The sequence below is a fragment of the Leptidea sinapis genome, chromosome 42 (genome assembly GCF_905404315.1).
Source record: "Leptidea sinapis chromosome 42, ilLepSina1.1, whole genome shotgun sequence".
NCBI classification, from domain to species: domain Eukaryota; kingdom Metazoa; phylum Arthropoda; class Insecta; order Lepidoptera; family Pieridae; genus Leptidea; species Leptidea sinapis.
The window spans coordinates 6661449-6675818 of NC_066306.1; the positions used below are offsets into that span (position 1 = coordinate 6661449).

The 14370-nt window shown below is 34.7% G+C and overlaps 1 protein-coding gene across 1 annotated transcript in view; it reads left to right on the top strand.

Moving 5' to 3' along the window:
* The window catches only part of LOC126976747 (zinc finger protein 423 homolog), a 163899-nt gene that overhangs the window by 109076 nt on the left and 40453 nt on the right, over positions 1-14370 (top strand). The gene's annotated exons all lie outside the window — the stretch shown is intronic.

Here is a 14370-nt window from a genome sequence, read left to right on the forward strand (position 1 = left end):
AGGTGAAGCTAATAAAAAGCGTGTAAAGTGGTCCTAACTCTGCAAGTTTGATGGTTATATAATTTTGGTTGGTCTTTCGTTGGGCCATTTGGTGACGGTGAGTAAAAAGTGAGAAAGAGAAAAGAGACATACACGAGTGGGAGGCTCCTTTGCACAGGATGCCGGCTAGATTATGGGTACCACAACGGCCCTATTTTCTGCCGTGAAGCAGTAATGTGTAAGCATTACTGTGTTTCGCGGGCGCCGTAGCTAGTGAAATTACTGGGCAAATGGGACTTGACATCTTATGTCTCAAGCTGACGAGCGCAGTTGTAGTGCCGCTCAGAATTTTTGGGTTTTTCAATCATCTTGAGCGGCGCTGCATTGTAATGGGCAGGGCGTATCAATTAACATCACCTGAAAGTCCTGCTCGTCTCGTCCCTTATTTTCATAAAAAAAAAGACAATATAATACAGTCACCCGTGACCATGGTGTTTTGAAATAATGTTGATATATCGCGAAACTCAATCGAATGACAGTTAATCTCCCGTTAATATTGGTAATACATTGAGGTGTTAGAGGGGGGGGGGGGGGGTAGGGGGGAGGCAGGACCACCGTGTAAGAGACGTTGTCTCACGCAGCGATCAGCCACAAAAAGCGACGCACAAATCGATCTGTTTATCTTGTGTGGCCTTCATTTAACGCATATTTAGAATAATGAATGTCTGATGCGATGTCAGTGACTATAATATACCAACTCAATATTAAGTTCATATAGAGGCCTGAGTTTACTTTGAATACCGAAAGTTCACTCTAGTTATAACAGCGTTTCTATAAACTAATGTAACCAGAAGTTCTAAAAATAAAAATAAATATATATTATTAATTTACAAATAACTCAATATCTCGCCAACCGATTTCGAAGATTCTTTTTTTATTGGAAAGGATATACTTCAAAGATAGTTTGTTGAGAGTTTGGTTAGGTTCTGATCACGGAATCCATGGCAAAGTAACATAACTCTTCAATTTAGCGCTTACGTTCACTGCTGCACAAAACACTGCTTCAAATTTAGTATATCTGCACATATTTAGACAAGTTGTTAGTTAGTGTACTTCAAATTCACTAAAAATCTAAAAATAGAAAAAAAATTAACAAATAAACAACCGACTTCAAAAACACTATTCCAAAACAACAGATACAATATGCACTAAAAACTATAAATATAATTGCGTATTTTTAAAATCACACGTTGATACTAAAATCTCGTAAACTGACCTCGGAATATTTAGTTGATGACGTTCGGTTACTATTACTCCAAATAAAAGTTTTTTTCCAAAAATGTAGAAAAGAAAATTACTTGTGGTTGTCTTTATATTTTTTTTTGTCATCAATAAATATTACTTATTAATAATTATTTTAATCTCGAAAATCTAAATTCGTCTCGTACGCCCTGGTCAACCTCATACTATGATCAAGGCCACTGTCGTGTATTAACGCCTTAAACTTGAAAAAGTTCTTTGCATGTTATAAAATTACTGTACGATCACTGGTACATTGAAAAATTATTTGTAAAGGGTGCCCATCTAATAGGAGATATTCGTGAAATACAGGCTACTATTTACAAATATACATACATACTAAGTATTTTTCGATTAAAGTCGACACAGACATCTATAATAAATAGTACTAAAACTCTTTGGATATATAAAATGTGGCAGTGACGTCATCCAGATATACTAATTATCATATATGAATATCTATAAATATATCTATATATAAAAATATCACGTCACAAATCTGTGGTCGCATTTAAAATTACTTTGGAAAATATATATATAGCGCTGTATATTATAGCGTATATAATGTGACGAACTTAACTCATGTAAACGAAACATTTAGTCAGTTTAAACTCTTGTAAATATAACCAAATTTTAACATTATTCCAAAAAGTTAACATATTTTTTCTCTAGTCTCGGGGTTTGTACATCTTAAGTTTAATAATAAATGTTTTTTTTTTAATATTACATTATTTGCGTGTACATATTATAAAACATAAAATATAAAATTTTGCACTAAATTGCCGAGAATTATCTATTCGAAACAGATATTAGTTATTTATAACATCAAACTCTCTTTAACTCTATAATAAATAAAAGATTACAGAAATATTAAAACTCAATTACTATAATATTATTAAGGTCTTGCTGCGATTATATTGATCTACAAAACCTCACCCACACGTCTCCATATAATTAATTTATCGTAACATTGATCGACATGAGCGTCTCGCTACCGTTGCTCGACAAAAAAGGAAAAAATAAATTATTTGGTACAAGATCCATGTTGGGTGCCACTCATGGGTCTTGGTTTTATTTATAATAATAACGAAACTAAAATACCTGTGTATAAAGGTCTTTAACAGTTTTCTTAAAATATTAAAGAGTTGCATATAACTTTAAATTATACGTAATATCTAAATGCTTCTATAGTTTAAAGAATTCTACAGTAAGGTTTTCTAGTTTTTAAGTTTACTTTTAATTAGAATAACTAGAACTAATGTTAACTTTGGGACGTAATTGGCCTGAAATAAAAGATTATTATTGTAGCCATAAATGCTAATATTTAAAGTCATTATTTGAGAGTGCTACCTACAAATTTACGTTCTAATTTTTGTTTTTTTTTTTTTTTTTTTTTTTTTTATGGAATAGGAGGACAAACGAGCGAACGGGTCACCTGGTGTTAAGTGATCATCGCCGCCCACATTCTCTTGCAACACCAGAGGAATCACAAGAGCGTTGCCGGCCTTTAAACATTACACAAATTAAATTTGAAAACAAAATTTATGAATGACGACCTGTATAGCCGAGTGGTTAGCGATCCTACCTACAAAGCTAGAGTTCCCGGGTTCGAATCCCCGTTGGGGGCAAGCATTTACATGATGAATATGGATGTTTGTTTCCGAGTCATGGAAATATATTATATAAATTATAATATAAAAATTATATATTAATATATATTGTATTAAATATATCATTGTCTTGTAACCCATAACACAGGCTATATATGCTTTACTTGGGGCAAGATAATTTGTTTAAAAAGTGTGTCAATATTATTATTATGAATGAATGAATGAAAGGACTCGAACCCGCGCACACTCGCGTTTCGTGCGAGCGCTCTTCCACTGAGTCAACGTAAGGTTCTAGGGATTACACATTTCTAATTATATTTCACGCGACACCATAACCAAATTTAACTAAAAAAGTAAATTGCACCCCATCACCGTTAATGAATGTAGATGAGTTATTAATAATGAATTTGTAAATTGAGACAATTAACAACAAAATTGTGCTTCCTAATCTTTCTATTAAACTTCTCATTGAATGGTTATTTGTGCACCTATTGCATTAACTTGTTAGAAAAAATATTTGATTCCCTGGAGTAGAAGTTCTTGTAACTGGTAAACGGAATTAAAACCGATATTGTATCAAACACTTCTTGATACGCTTTCACCTTATGATAGTTTTAATTTAATGTAGTCATCTAATATATAAAATTCTCGAGTCATGGTGTTAAACTTTGAACTCCTCTGAAACGGCTTGACCGATTCTCATGATATTTGAGTGCATATTGGGTAGGTCTGAGAATCAGACAACATCTATTTTTTATCCCCCTAAATGTTAAAAAATTCGTGTGGACCACCAAACGATTTTTTTTTTTGAATTTTTTTGACATTTTTTTTAATTTGTTTGATTATGAGTCAAAATTAAAAAATACATACAACTTCAAATTTTCACCCATCTACGATCAACAGTTACTTTTGTATCGCGATTTTAATATCGGCAATACAACGTTTGCTGGCAACAGCTAGTAGTATTATAAATATAGTTATAAGATTTGTTTTGTTTGAATAAATATTTATCATATTGACATACTTTATAAACAATACAATAAATTATCAAATACTTCAAAGGATTTATAAAATTCTAATTAATCTATACTAATAAATGGGGCTTCAACTTTTTTCCTTCGATTCCTTCCACCTTCGCACGACACGCCACAAGTTAGGATATCATCCCCACCATCTGGATGTGTGGCGGTCCTCCACATCGCGGTTTTCAAGGAGCTTTCTTCCTCGTACTACAAAGCTGTGGAATGAACTTCCTTGTGCGGTGTTTCCGGGACGATACGACCATGCCGTACCTTCAAAAAAAGCGCGTACACCTTCCTTAAAGGCCGGCAACGCTCTTGTGATTCCTCTGGTGTTGCAAGAGAATGTGGGTGGCGGTGATCACTTATCACCAGGTGACCCGTACGCTCGTTTGTCCAACTATTCCATAAAAAAAAGATTATCTGCGAAAACTAATGAACCGATCGGAATAATACTTGTACCATAAGATGCAGCGTGTGTCGGAGTAGATAAAATATATGATATGTTGGTGATTACTTATCTTGAACCTATATTTTTTTACTTAGAAATACCTATATATTCGCAATTCAAATAATTCAGTCACTAACATTTCATTACATATGACTGTTTATACAATGAGCGGGCAAGGGGTCCTTAATTTTTATGGCAAAACAACGCTTGCCGTGTCAGCGCTTCTGGTCTCATAAAAGGCATTTATTTTCTCAAAATTGATTCCTTTAATATTCTTTTTGATGTCATTCCTAATATACTAGATACTACTATCGCTTCGGAAACAAATGGCGCTCTGAGAGAGATAAAACGGCGCAAGAAACTCTCACAGCATTCTTTAATAGAATATACAATATTGTAATAGCTATAATACAACTTAAACTTTTTTTTTTTTTTTTCAAATCAAGTCATTTAATTGCATAGATTGAATGGGTACATTGGTGTAACATTATAATCATAGGTGCTAAAAATCTGCCGGGTAGGCATGCAAAAATAATATTTTACAATTCTTACTCTAAGTTTACCGTGAAAAACATACAACATAAAAACCAAATTATTCATAAAAGCCTATCCACCATAATATTATAAAAATGTGAAAAATAAAAATTTGAAATATCTGAATTAACTTATTCTAATGACTAGACATTCATGTCTGTTAAATATTCTTTAACTGAATAATATTTCTTCGTCATTAAAAATTCCTTAATTTTATTTTTAAAAGAGTTAATATTTAAGCTTTGGTCCGCTAATGATGCTGGTAGTTTATTATATAGCTGAGGAGCCATATTAAATATACTATTACTAAACAGTGCCGTTGTATGCTGCGTGAAACATATTTTATTTTTTCTGCGTTTACTATCAGAGTAACTAAATAGTTGATCATTTGTTCTAATGAATACTAGTACTTCATATATATATATAGGCACGGGAAAGTAAGTATTTTAAATTTATCAAAATATGGTTCACAGGAATCAGTATGGCTTAATTGAAATATAGCTCTTATACATATTTTCTGACATTTAAAGACTCTATCCTTATCTGTGGAATTTCCCCAAAATATGATCCCGTACCGAATATTTGATGTGACATATGCGTTATAAGCTACTAACACTGCGGACTGGTTTACTACTTTAGACAGCATGTGCAATGCAAATGAAAATCTATTTAGCTTCATGCACATATTTTCAATATGGGTTTTCCAATTTAGGCAATCATCAATATGTAGGCCTAAAAATTTTGTTTGTGTTATTTCAGATATTTTTTTACTTAGATAATTAATGTTCAATGCTGTCTTATTGCGTCTATTTACAAATGTCATTATGCTAGTTTTGTCAAGATTTATGATTAAATTGTTACATGTCAACCAGTTTATAATATTGCCTATAGTATTATTAATGTCACTTTCAAAAGAATTTAAATTTTCACCTATAAATATCACTGTGCTGTCGTCAGCAAATAAAATCATCTCATGGTTGGTTACCGTAGGAAAATCGTTTATATATGTTATGAACAACAATGGACCTAATAAACTTATGGTAAGGTTGTATATAAAAGTGGGTGACTACATTAGCCTACGTTAAATAATTAACACACGCACACACAAAAGAAAGATTTTCTACATGAAGGGCGGTGGTAGAAACAGAAGCATTACTGACCCTTGTCACAGAAGTGTCGCGTTCGCAGCAAGCGGCAGCTCACTAAGATAAGAAGCGAGTTAGCTTTTTCATAATACTTTATTCAGTATCGGAGATTTGGTACAGTGACAGAATAATCGGCAATGTCAGAGTGAGGTGCGGGACACTTAAGTATTAATGTTTAACCCTTTTGTATCCGCTCCCGTTGCTCCCGTTGCCCGACAGGCTCGTGTCAATCCCGTTTCCCGCTCGTAACGTCGTTTGAATAAATAATATTCATTAATTTGTCGGATCTTCTACAGCCATTTAGTTCGCTTTGTTTGCGAACACGGTTCCATAACGCGGTGTTATTCAATGTTTTGTAATTATTTGCAATATTATGAAGTTTATTGAGGAGTCACTCACGTACATTGAAATTTTGGCATATGGTGTATTGTGGCTAGTAATAATATTGTGGCTTATGTATTTTTTTTAATGAAAATAAGGGACGAGACGAGCAGAACTTTCAGCTGATGGTAATTGATACGCCTTGCCCATTACAATGCAGTTCCGTCAGGATTCTTGCAAAACGCAAAGGTTCTGAGTGGCATTACAATTGCCCTCGTCACCTTGAGACATGATGTTAAGTCTCTTTTGCCCACTAATTTAACTAGCTACGGTGCCTTTCAGACCGAAACACAGTAATGGTTACACATAACTGCTGCACGACAGAAATAGGCGTCGTTGTAGTACCCATAATCTAGCCGGCTTCCTGTGCAAAGGAGCGTCCCACTGGTAAAAATGTATAAGAAATATGCATGAAGTAAAGAGTATGTTATGTATTGTTTCATTCAAATATTTATTCACGATAATCATAGTTTTTATGTATGATAAATACTATTTAATGCACCTAATGAAATATACTATTTTTTATAGCCAGTAAGTACTATACCGTAGCCTCATGAAAATAATGTATTACCCCATAATATTATATTCAAATCCTGCCACTACATGCAAAGATCAGCATGTTCAAATAAACACATAAAAATCTCTCCAACCTTCAAATATAACTACAGCTGTTTAAATAACACTTCCCTTAAGGCGACACTAAATGCCAGCGACCTTGAGCGATATGAGTTCACCGCTGCCGGCCCGCCATCTTTTCAAAATTCTAGCGTGGAAAACAGTTTATATGCTTACAATCCTCGTTATTCACTACTAATCTGAATAAATGAACCTACACAAAAAAGTACAAGCTATAAGAATAACTTTTCTGAGAGAAGTACCAAAAAAATGCGTCACGCCATGCCAAAAAACTTGTGTAACTTCAAAGAAAAGCGGTTGTTCAAAAAGGCTCGGCAGTGTTAACTATAACCAACAGCAAGCATTAGCAACCTACAAATAAGACTTAAGGATATGTGTAACAGAATTAAGAAGTGTTCATTGCTCGAAATGCTATACTTTCACCACAAAACTTGTCTAAAAACACCATGTTTGCGTGTTTTCTGCTTACTCTTCGCCTTAATGGTTCTCCTAGCAACGGAATACTAGGTCTCAAAATCTCAAAGTCATCTGAAGGGTTAAGCCAAACTTTGGATCACTATCAAAGCCGGCCCAAATTCTGGCGCTCTGCATCGCATAAATTCTGTCACAGATGGACTATTGCTCACTTCTATTATCTGATGCACCCCAGTATAAGCTCGAACCATTTACTTCGTGCTGATAACATCAGAAACAAAAATAAACATGCAATGCCTATATTACTCGGTCGAGTAATACAGGTATTGCATGTCGAGTTAGGTAAGTAAGGTAAGTCTCTTGTTGGGTGATATTGTATATCTTTATATATATAATTCTTGTGTGCGTGTGTATGTCACTGAACTCCTAGACGGCTGGACCGATTCTAATGAAACTTTCTGTGTGTATTCAGGTGGATTCGAGAATGGTATAGATTCACAATTGAACTACCTCCTAAACGGCTGGACCGATTTTGATGATATTTTTGTGTGTTCCAGTGAATTTGAGATTGGTGTGTGTCTTCAGGTGGATTCGAAAATGGTTTAGATTCACAATTAAACTACCTCCTAAACGGCTGGACTGATTTTGATGACTTTTTTGTTAGTTTCAGTGAATTTGAGATTGGTTTAGATTCTCAATTCCGTCCTTATAATATAATTCCCCTGCTCATAGTATTAGTAAACATTAGTAAAGTCCTCCTAACGGCTGGACCGATTTTAAACGTGTATACAGGACAACGTCTGTTGGGTCCACTAGTCTATATATATAAAAATGAATTGCTGTTCGTTAGTCTCGCTAAAACTCGGGAACGGCTGGACCGATTTGGCCAATTTAGGTCTTGAATTATTTGTGAAAGTCCAGGGAAGGTTTAAAAGCTGATTAAATAGGAAAATGCTGCTAAATTAAATAAAAACAACAAATTTGTTTTTCCTTTGATGTGTCCATACATAATTTCTATGAGAGAATTTATTGACGCACGGTTTGACAGTTCTTCTGTGAAACAATTTCATTGCAACAGCAGGGTGCATATTTTACGAAGTAATTTTTGATGTTATGATATATTATTGACAAATTTATATAAAAACATTATTTTATTTATAACATACAGAACAACGTCTGTCGGGTCAGCTAGTTACTATATAAAACTACAAAGTTAAACTCCTTCGAAACGGCTTGACTTGACCCATTAAGAGTGGTCCACGCTTGTGTTTGATTATGAGTCAACATTAAAAAATACATAAAACTTCTAATTTTCACCCATCTACGATCAACAGTTACTTTTGTATCGCGATTTTAATGTCGGCGATACAACGTTTGCTGGGTCAGCTAGTATTACTATAATATACATATATACATAAATGAGTTTCTGATACCACAGAGTGTAAAATAAATTGTCAAAGGGTATAAGTTAGCCTAATACATCGTATTGGAACGAAATTTTATTAAATAAATTTAACCTGCCGATCTTCTGGCGTCCTCAGTTGCTCAAGTCTGAAGCGAAAATTTTTGATAGTTTTTGATGTTCAATAAGTGTTTAGTGTGCTAATTGAAATCCTAACTTGAATAAAAATATTTGAATCTGAACAATCTTAGCAGAAAGTAAATACGTTGAAGTAAAATATTGTTTACATATAAATTTTAATCTGTTTGGTTCTAGTTTAGAATTATTCATCTTTAGGTTGGATCATTTCTTAAGAATATTGTCAGGCATATTGAAAGTGTACACAGAGAACATGTGCATAAAACTAAAACGAATTAAATTGTTATATGTATAATATATTATTAAATTTAATTCAATCATTAAATCATTGCCTACGTTATTTTTGATAACACCAATAAGGCTGGCACCTGGCACTCTTTCAAATAAATAGCAGATTACAGAATTCAGAACTAATTAAAGAGATATTTTTTTCGGCTATTTATGAAAAAAGCCTCAGACACGTAAAATCTTAAAAGTTTTTTGAATTATGGTACAATTATATAGAAGAATAGTGTTTATACATGTGTATTAAAAGACAACGAGAATTGGTAAACAGCCGGATTCATTTTATGTGTTAACAAATCACTTGGGTGTCTTAATATGCAGATATTTTGCGAGTTTATCCGTAAAATGGCCGCGGTTGGTGTCGTTTCTAATCCCTTTAATATATTCACAACTAAAAGGTACTACTGTAAAGCCAGCTGGTGATTATATCACTCCCGAGGGACTAATCACTGGACCACGCAGTTCTTTGGCCACGGGTGGGCCACGTCTCTAACCCTAGGTCTTAAGTTCTGTTACAAATAAATGTGCTTTTTTTATGATGTAACGTAATCCTAGTCAAACTCTTAATATGCATTTAATTACCGAAGTCCCAGCATTAATAAAACCGTATAATATTCGTAATGATTGCCTTTGGCTTTAAGGCAGGCCTTTGATATGTCTGACCAAGTCGAAGCAGTGACTCAATTTCCGATGGAAACTTGTTCTAAATCTAGAGATTTCTAATGCGCCTGTTTCGACTATTTCTTGTAAGATTGACCATCATTTGTATTCTAAAGGGTTCAGATTTAAGTCGACCAAATCCTAGAAGTTTACAAAGTGCACCTCACACATGGAATATTGCTGTCATCTCTGGTCTGGCGGACCCCAGTATCAGCTCAAACCATTTGAACCGTGTAACGAAGAGCTGCTCGTATTGTCTGGCATCCAGTACTCTGTGAACGGCTAGATAACTTGGTGTTGCAGAGAGACGTCGTTAAATCGTGTGTCCTCTACCGCATCTATCACGGGAGGCGTTCCGAAAATCTATTTGATCTGATCCCTGCCGCAGTATTCCATCTTCATATGACGTGCCACAAATTAGGATATCATCTTCACCACCTGGATGTTGGCTTTCCTCCACATTGCGGGTTACAAGAAACCTTCTCTCACGTACAACGAAGCTGTGGAGAGCGAAGTGCGATGTTTCCAGGAGATAGGATATTCTTCCTCCAAAACAAGCGCGTACTCCCTTCTAAAAGGCTGGCACTGCTTCTGTGATTCCTCTGGTGCTACAAGAGAATGTGGGAGGTCACTCATCACTTAACATCAGTCGACCCTTACGCTCCTTTTTACTCCTTTTGCATCTAAAAGTTATTATAGAACCTTATGAACAGGTACAGTCTTGCTGGAAGGTCCAAGGGACATTTTTAATAAGACTATTGCTGAGGGGTTTCTCAATATAAGACAGTCTCTTGATACACTTTGGCCGAAATTTTCTGTGTCTTTTTACAAAAAAGCTACAAAGCTTTTTTGTAAAAAGACACAGAAAATTTTCACTTCATTTTGAAGATTCACAAGAATCCTTTTTTTTATGATAATAAAATGAAGTGAAAATTTTCTGTGTCTTTTTACAAAAAAGCTACAAAGCTTTTTTGTAAAAAGACACAGAAAATTTTCACTTCATTTTGAAGATTCACAAGAATCCTTTTTTTTATGATAATAAGGGACGAGACGAGCAGGACGTTCAGCTGATGTTAATTGATACGCCATGCTCATTACAATGCAGTGCCGCTTAGGATTCTCAAAAATCCCAAAAATTCTGAGCAGCACTACAATTGCGCTCGTCACCTTGAGACATAAGATATTAAGCCTGATTTGCCCATTAATTTCAATAGCTACGGCGCCCTTCAGACCGAAACACAGTAATGCTTACACATTACTGCTTCACGGCAGAAATAGGCGCCGTTGTGGTTCCCATAATCTAGCCGTCTTCCTGTGCAAAGGAGCCTCCCACTGGTCCCTCCTTGCTAAGACAGCCCTAGCTAACTAACTTATACTGACACACTTTCCACTTGTGAAGATTCTTTTAAATTATGGGCATACACTTTGTCATTTCCACAGAACAGTATAAGAAGACATGTCTTTTACATGTCCTGTGGTCATTTTGTTTGTTGTAGTGTTCTTAAATTGTGAATTGAATATTTCAGTACTTTTAATAAGTGTTTGGTCGAGCGACTATTTGGTACTGCAGAATTTAAGGTCTTCTTTGATGTATTTAGTAAGATTCATCTCTCGCTATCTTTTTTCGTTCACTTAAAGAATTTCGGCGAATTCTGGCTTTAACAGCTTTTTTTTGTTCTAACAACATGCAACCACCCTGATTTTTCATGGCTAAACTACTAATCTGTTCATGGCTAAATTACAGCCAATGTAAAATACTCAATGTAATCTGAAAGAGTGGTCGTTGTATATTCTTCTTACGAGCTCTGCTTTTTCCGAACATATATCAATAATTTAAAAGAAACATTCTTAGTAACAATTCCAAAGCGCTTAGTTAAAGCCTAATTGAATAAAGTTAAGTTGGCTTTGACTTTAGGGGGCAGAGTTTAGGAATATGACAAACAAAATATTGATATCTAATAATAATAATAATAAATCTTTATTTGTTGCAAAAAAAAAAAATACAATTTTGCTTAAAATTACCCTCGACCCCCAAACTAGGACAGCCCGTGACATGCGGGTCAGTCTCTTCCCAGTTGTGCATTGTAAAATGTCAAATTACAAACATCAACATATTTTAAGGTCTAACAATGGAAGTTATGCAACAAATTATGAACACAGAAACTATTTTATACATAATTTAAGGCGTGTATTGTGTGTTTGTGTGTGTATGTGTATGTGTGTGTGTGTGTGTGTGTGTGTGTGTGTGTGTGTGTGTGTGTGTGTGTATGTGTGTGTGTGTGAGTATGTGTTTAGCTTTTTATATATATATAGTTAGTTTCTTGAAAATGCTGCATTTCGTTGCTTTCTTCTTAACACCCCACTCCATTATTTTGATTTAATGTTTACCTCGAAGAAAATAAGTGAAATGACGGGAAAATATTTTTTTTAGGGGAAAAAGTGACGGGACTAGAAATACGTTCACCCGCCCTGCCCATAACAATGAAGTGTCTGCGCTGGATTCTTGATTAAACCACAAACTCTGTGGCAACAATGACAACAAGCCAGGTTTATAACTTCAGTGTGCATGACAGCTACGTCTAACACTCGCGATAAGCCAGTCACTTAGTTTTAATGTGCGTGCGTTTGCTGAAAATAGAGGTTCACTGTTCGCCGCAAATTTTTTCGACGAAAACGTCACATTCTAGATAGACGTATTAATTATTGCACATTGCTGCTTCACTGTAGAAAAACGCGTTGCTAAAACCAACCTCACTGGCATACCGTGAAATGGAGCCTCCCACTGGTAAAAGTTGATGTTTCTGTCATGATAAACGCGTTCCAAATATGAATTCATAAAATGTAAATTAGACGTCATATGTTTTTGAGTTTGAATTTATGACGTTCTATACCCATGTAAGGAAAATAGTTTAAAAATAATAAGAAGAAATGAAAATTGCTGAAGAACGCGTAGCATCAAAGAGAACCTAAAACTCTGTGCTTATCGTTCGGAAGACATGCTCCAACAGTCGCTCGATGAAACACTTATTATCTTGATACATGTGTGAGAAATTTTTATTTTAAAAATAATTTCATTCGCAAACTAATAGCGGAACGGCAAAAGTGTCCTTAGAGACTATGTAAGCACACTTTTCTCCTTAGTCGTGTGTCAACGGTCACTGTCCGAATCGAGTTCTAAATTCAAATACGTAACCTGAACTGAATAAATTTTTTACATTGCTACTTATTGACCAAGAATAGCTTAAACAACTCGAGTAAATGCGGCAATGTATAGATATAGCAGTTGAAGTTATATTATGATATAATTTGTAGCATAATCCATGTTACGACGTGATTTGTCTGTATGTATAGAACGCCAATGGTTGATACAATATTTATGGTCGGACTAATTATGATAATAATGACGATAATATTTTGATAACTTTGTTTTATGTTTCTGATCGACTCGTCACTTGATCTTTCATCACATGAGTGCTAGTCAAGAAAAGCAACGCGAAATATCGCTGCGTCCAGTTAGGGGCAAAATAATTTGTTTAAAAGTATGTGAATTTTATTACTATTATAACCTAAAACACATTGCGGATGATTTTACGGACAAGTTCTTCTACAAATATATAAAACGGAATTCGTGAATTATTGCTTAGTTTGGTTTTTATAACTCTCATAAGCATTTATAGCCTATAAGATAGAGAGAGATATTTTCGATAAAAAGAATGTTTAAGAATATACAAATTTTAATTACTCAACAATTTGAATGCTTGTTTTTTTGACAAAGAATTCGAAACCAGTATGTTTTAATTTCTTGTGTAAACGAACATTAAAATTAATTCATTCTCACTGGATTAAAACATATTTAATATTCTTTTCTATTCTTTATGTTGTGGCTTTTGTGGAAAGGTCACCACAACTGAGCCAATGTCAGGTTGAGTTAGGCTACCAAGAACAGTTTTATTATTTTATATTAAATCTGAAACAAATACACCAGCTGTTAGCAAAATTAGAAAACGATTTAATAAAACACACAGACATAAGACAGATTAAGTATAATGTAATGAAAGGTAATTGTGAGAACTCTAGAATTTATTCATTGTTTGAGAAGCAGACGTAGCAGAAAGACAAAACGTGTCATTGCAAACGGAAAGTATCAAACAGTCTTTCCCGTTTTAGATCAGACTGCGGTTAGGACGAGGGCCGCGGGGGCCGGTGGGGGGAGAAGGGGGGGTCGATTGTCTGCGCCCATTGGTTGCGCCTATGAAGGTGGTATGGGAAAAAGCCGTGCTAATTTCCACACGATATTCCGAAAAGCTTTTAGTGTCATCCAGCTGTCACAGCTATATTTCGAAACCGCACTTGTTTTATTGGGTTGAAAAAATGAAAACGTCAAATTGTTTACGATTGATTGTCACGCGGGAATCGA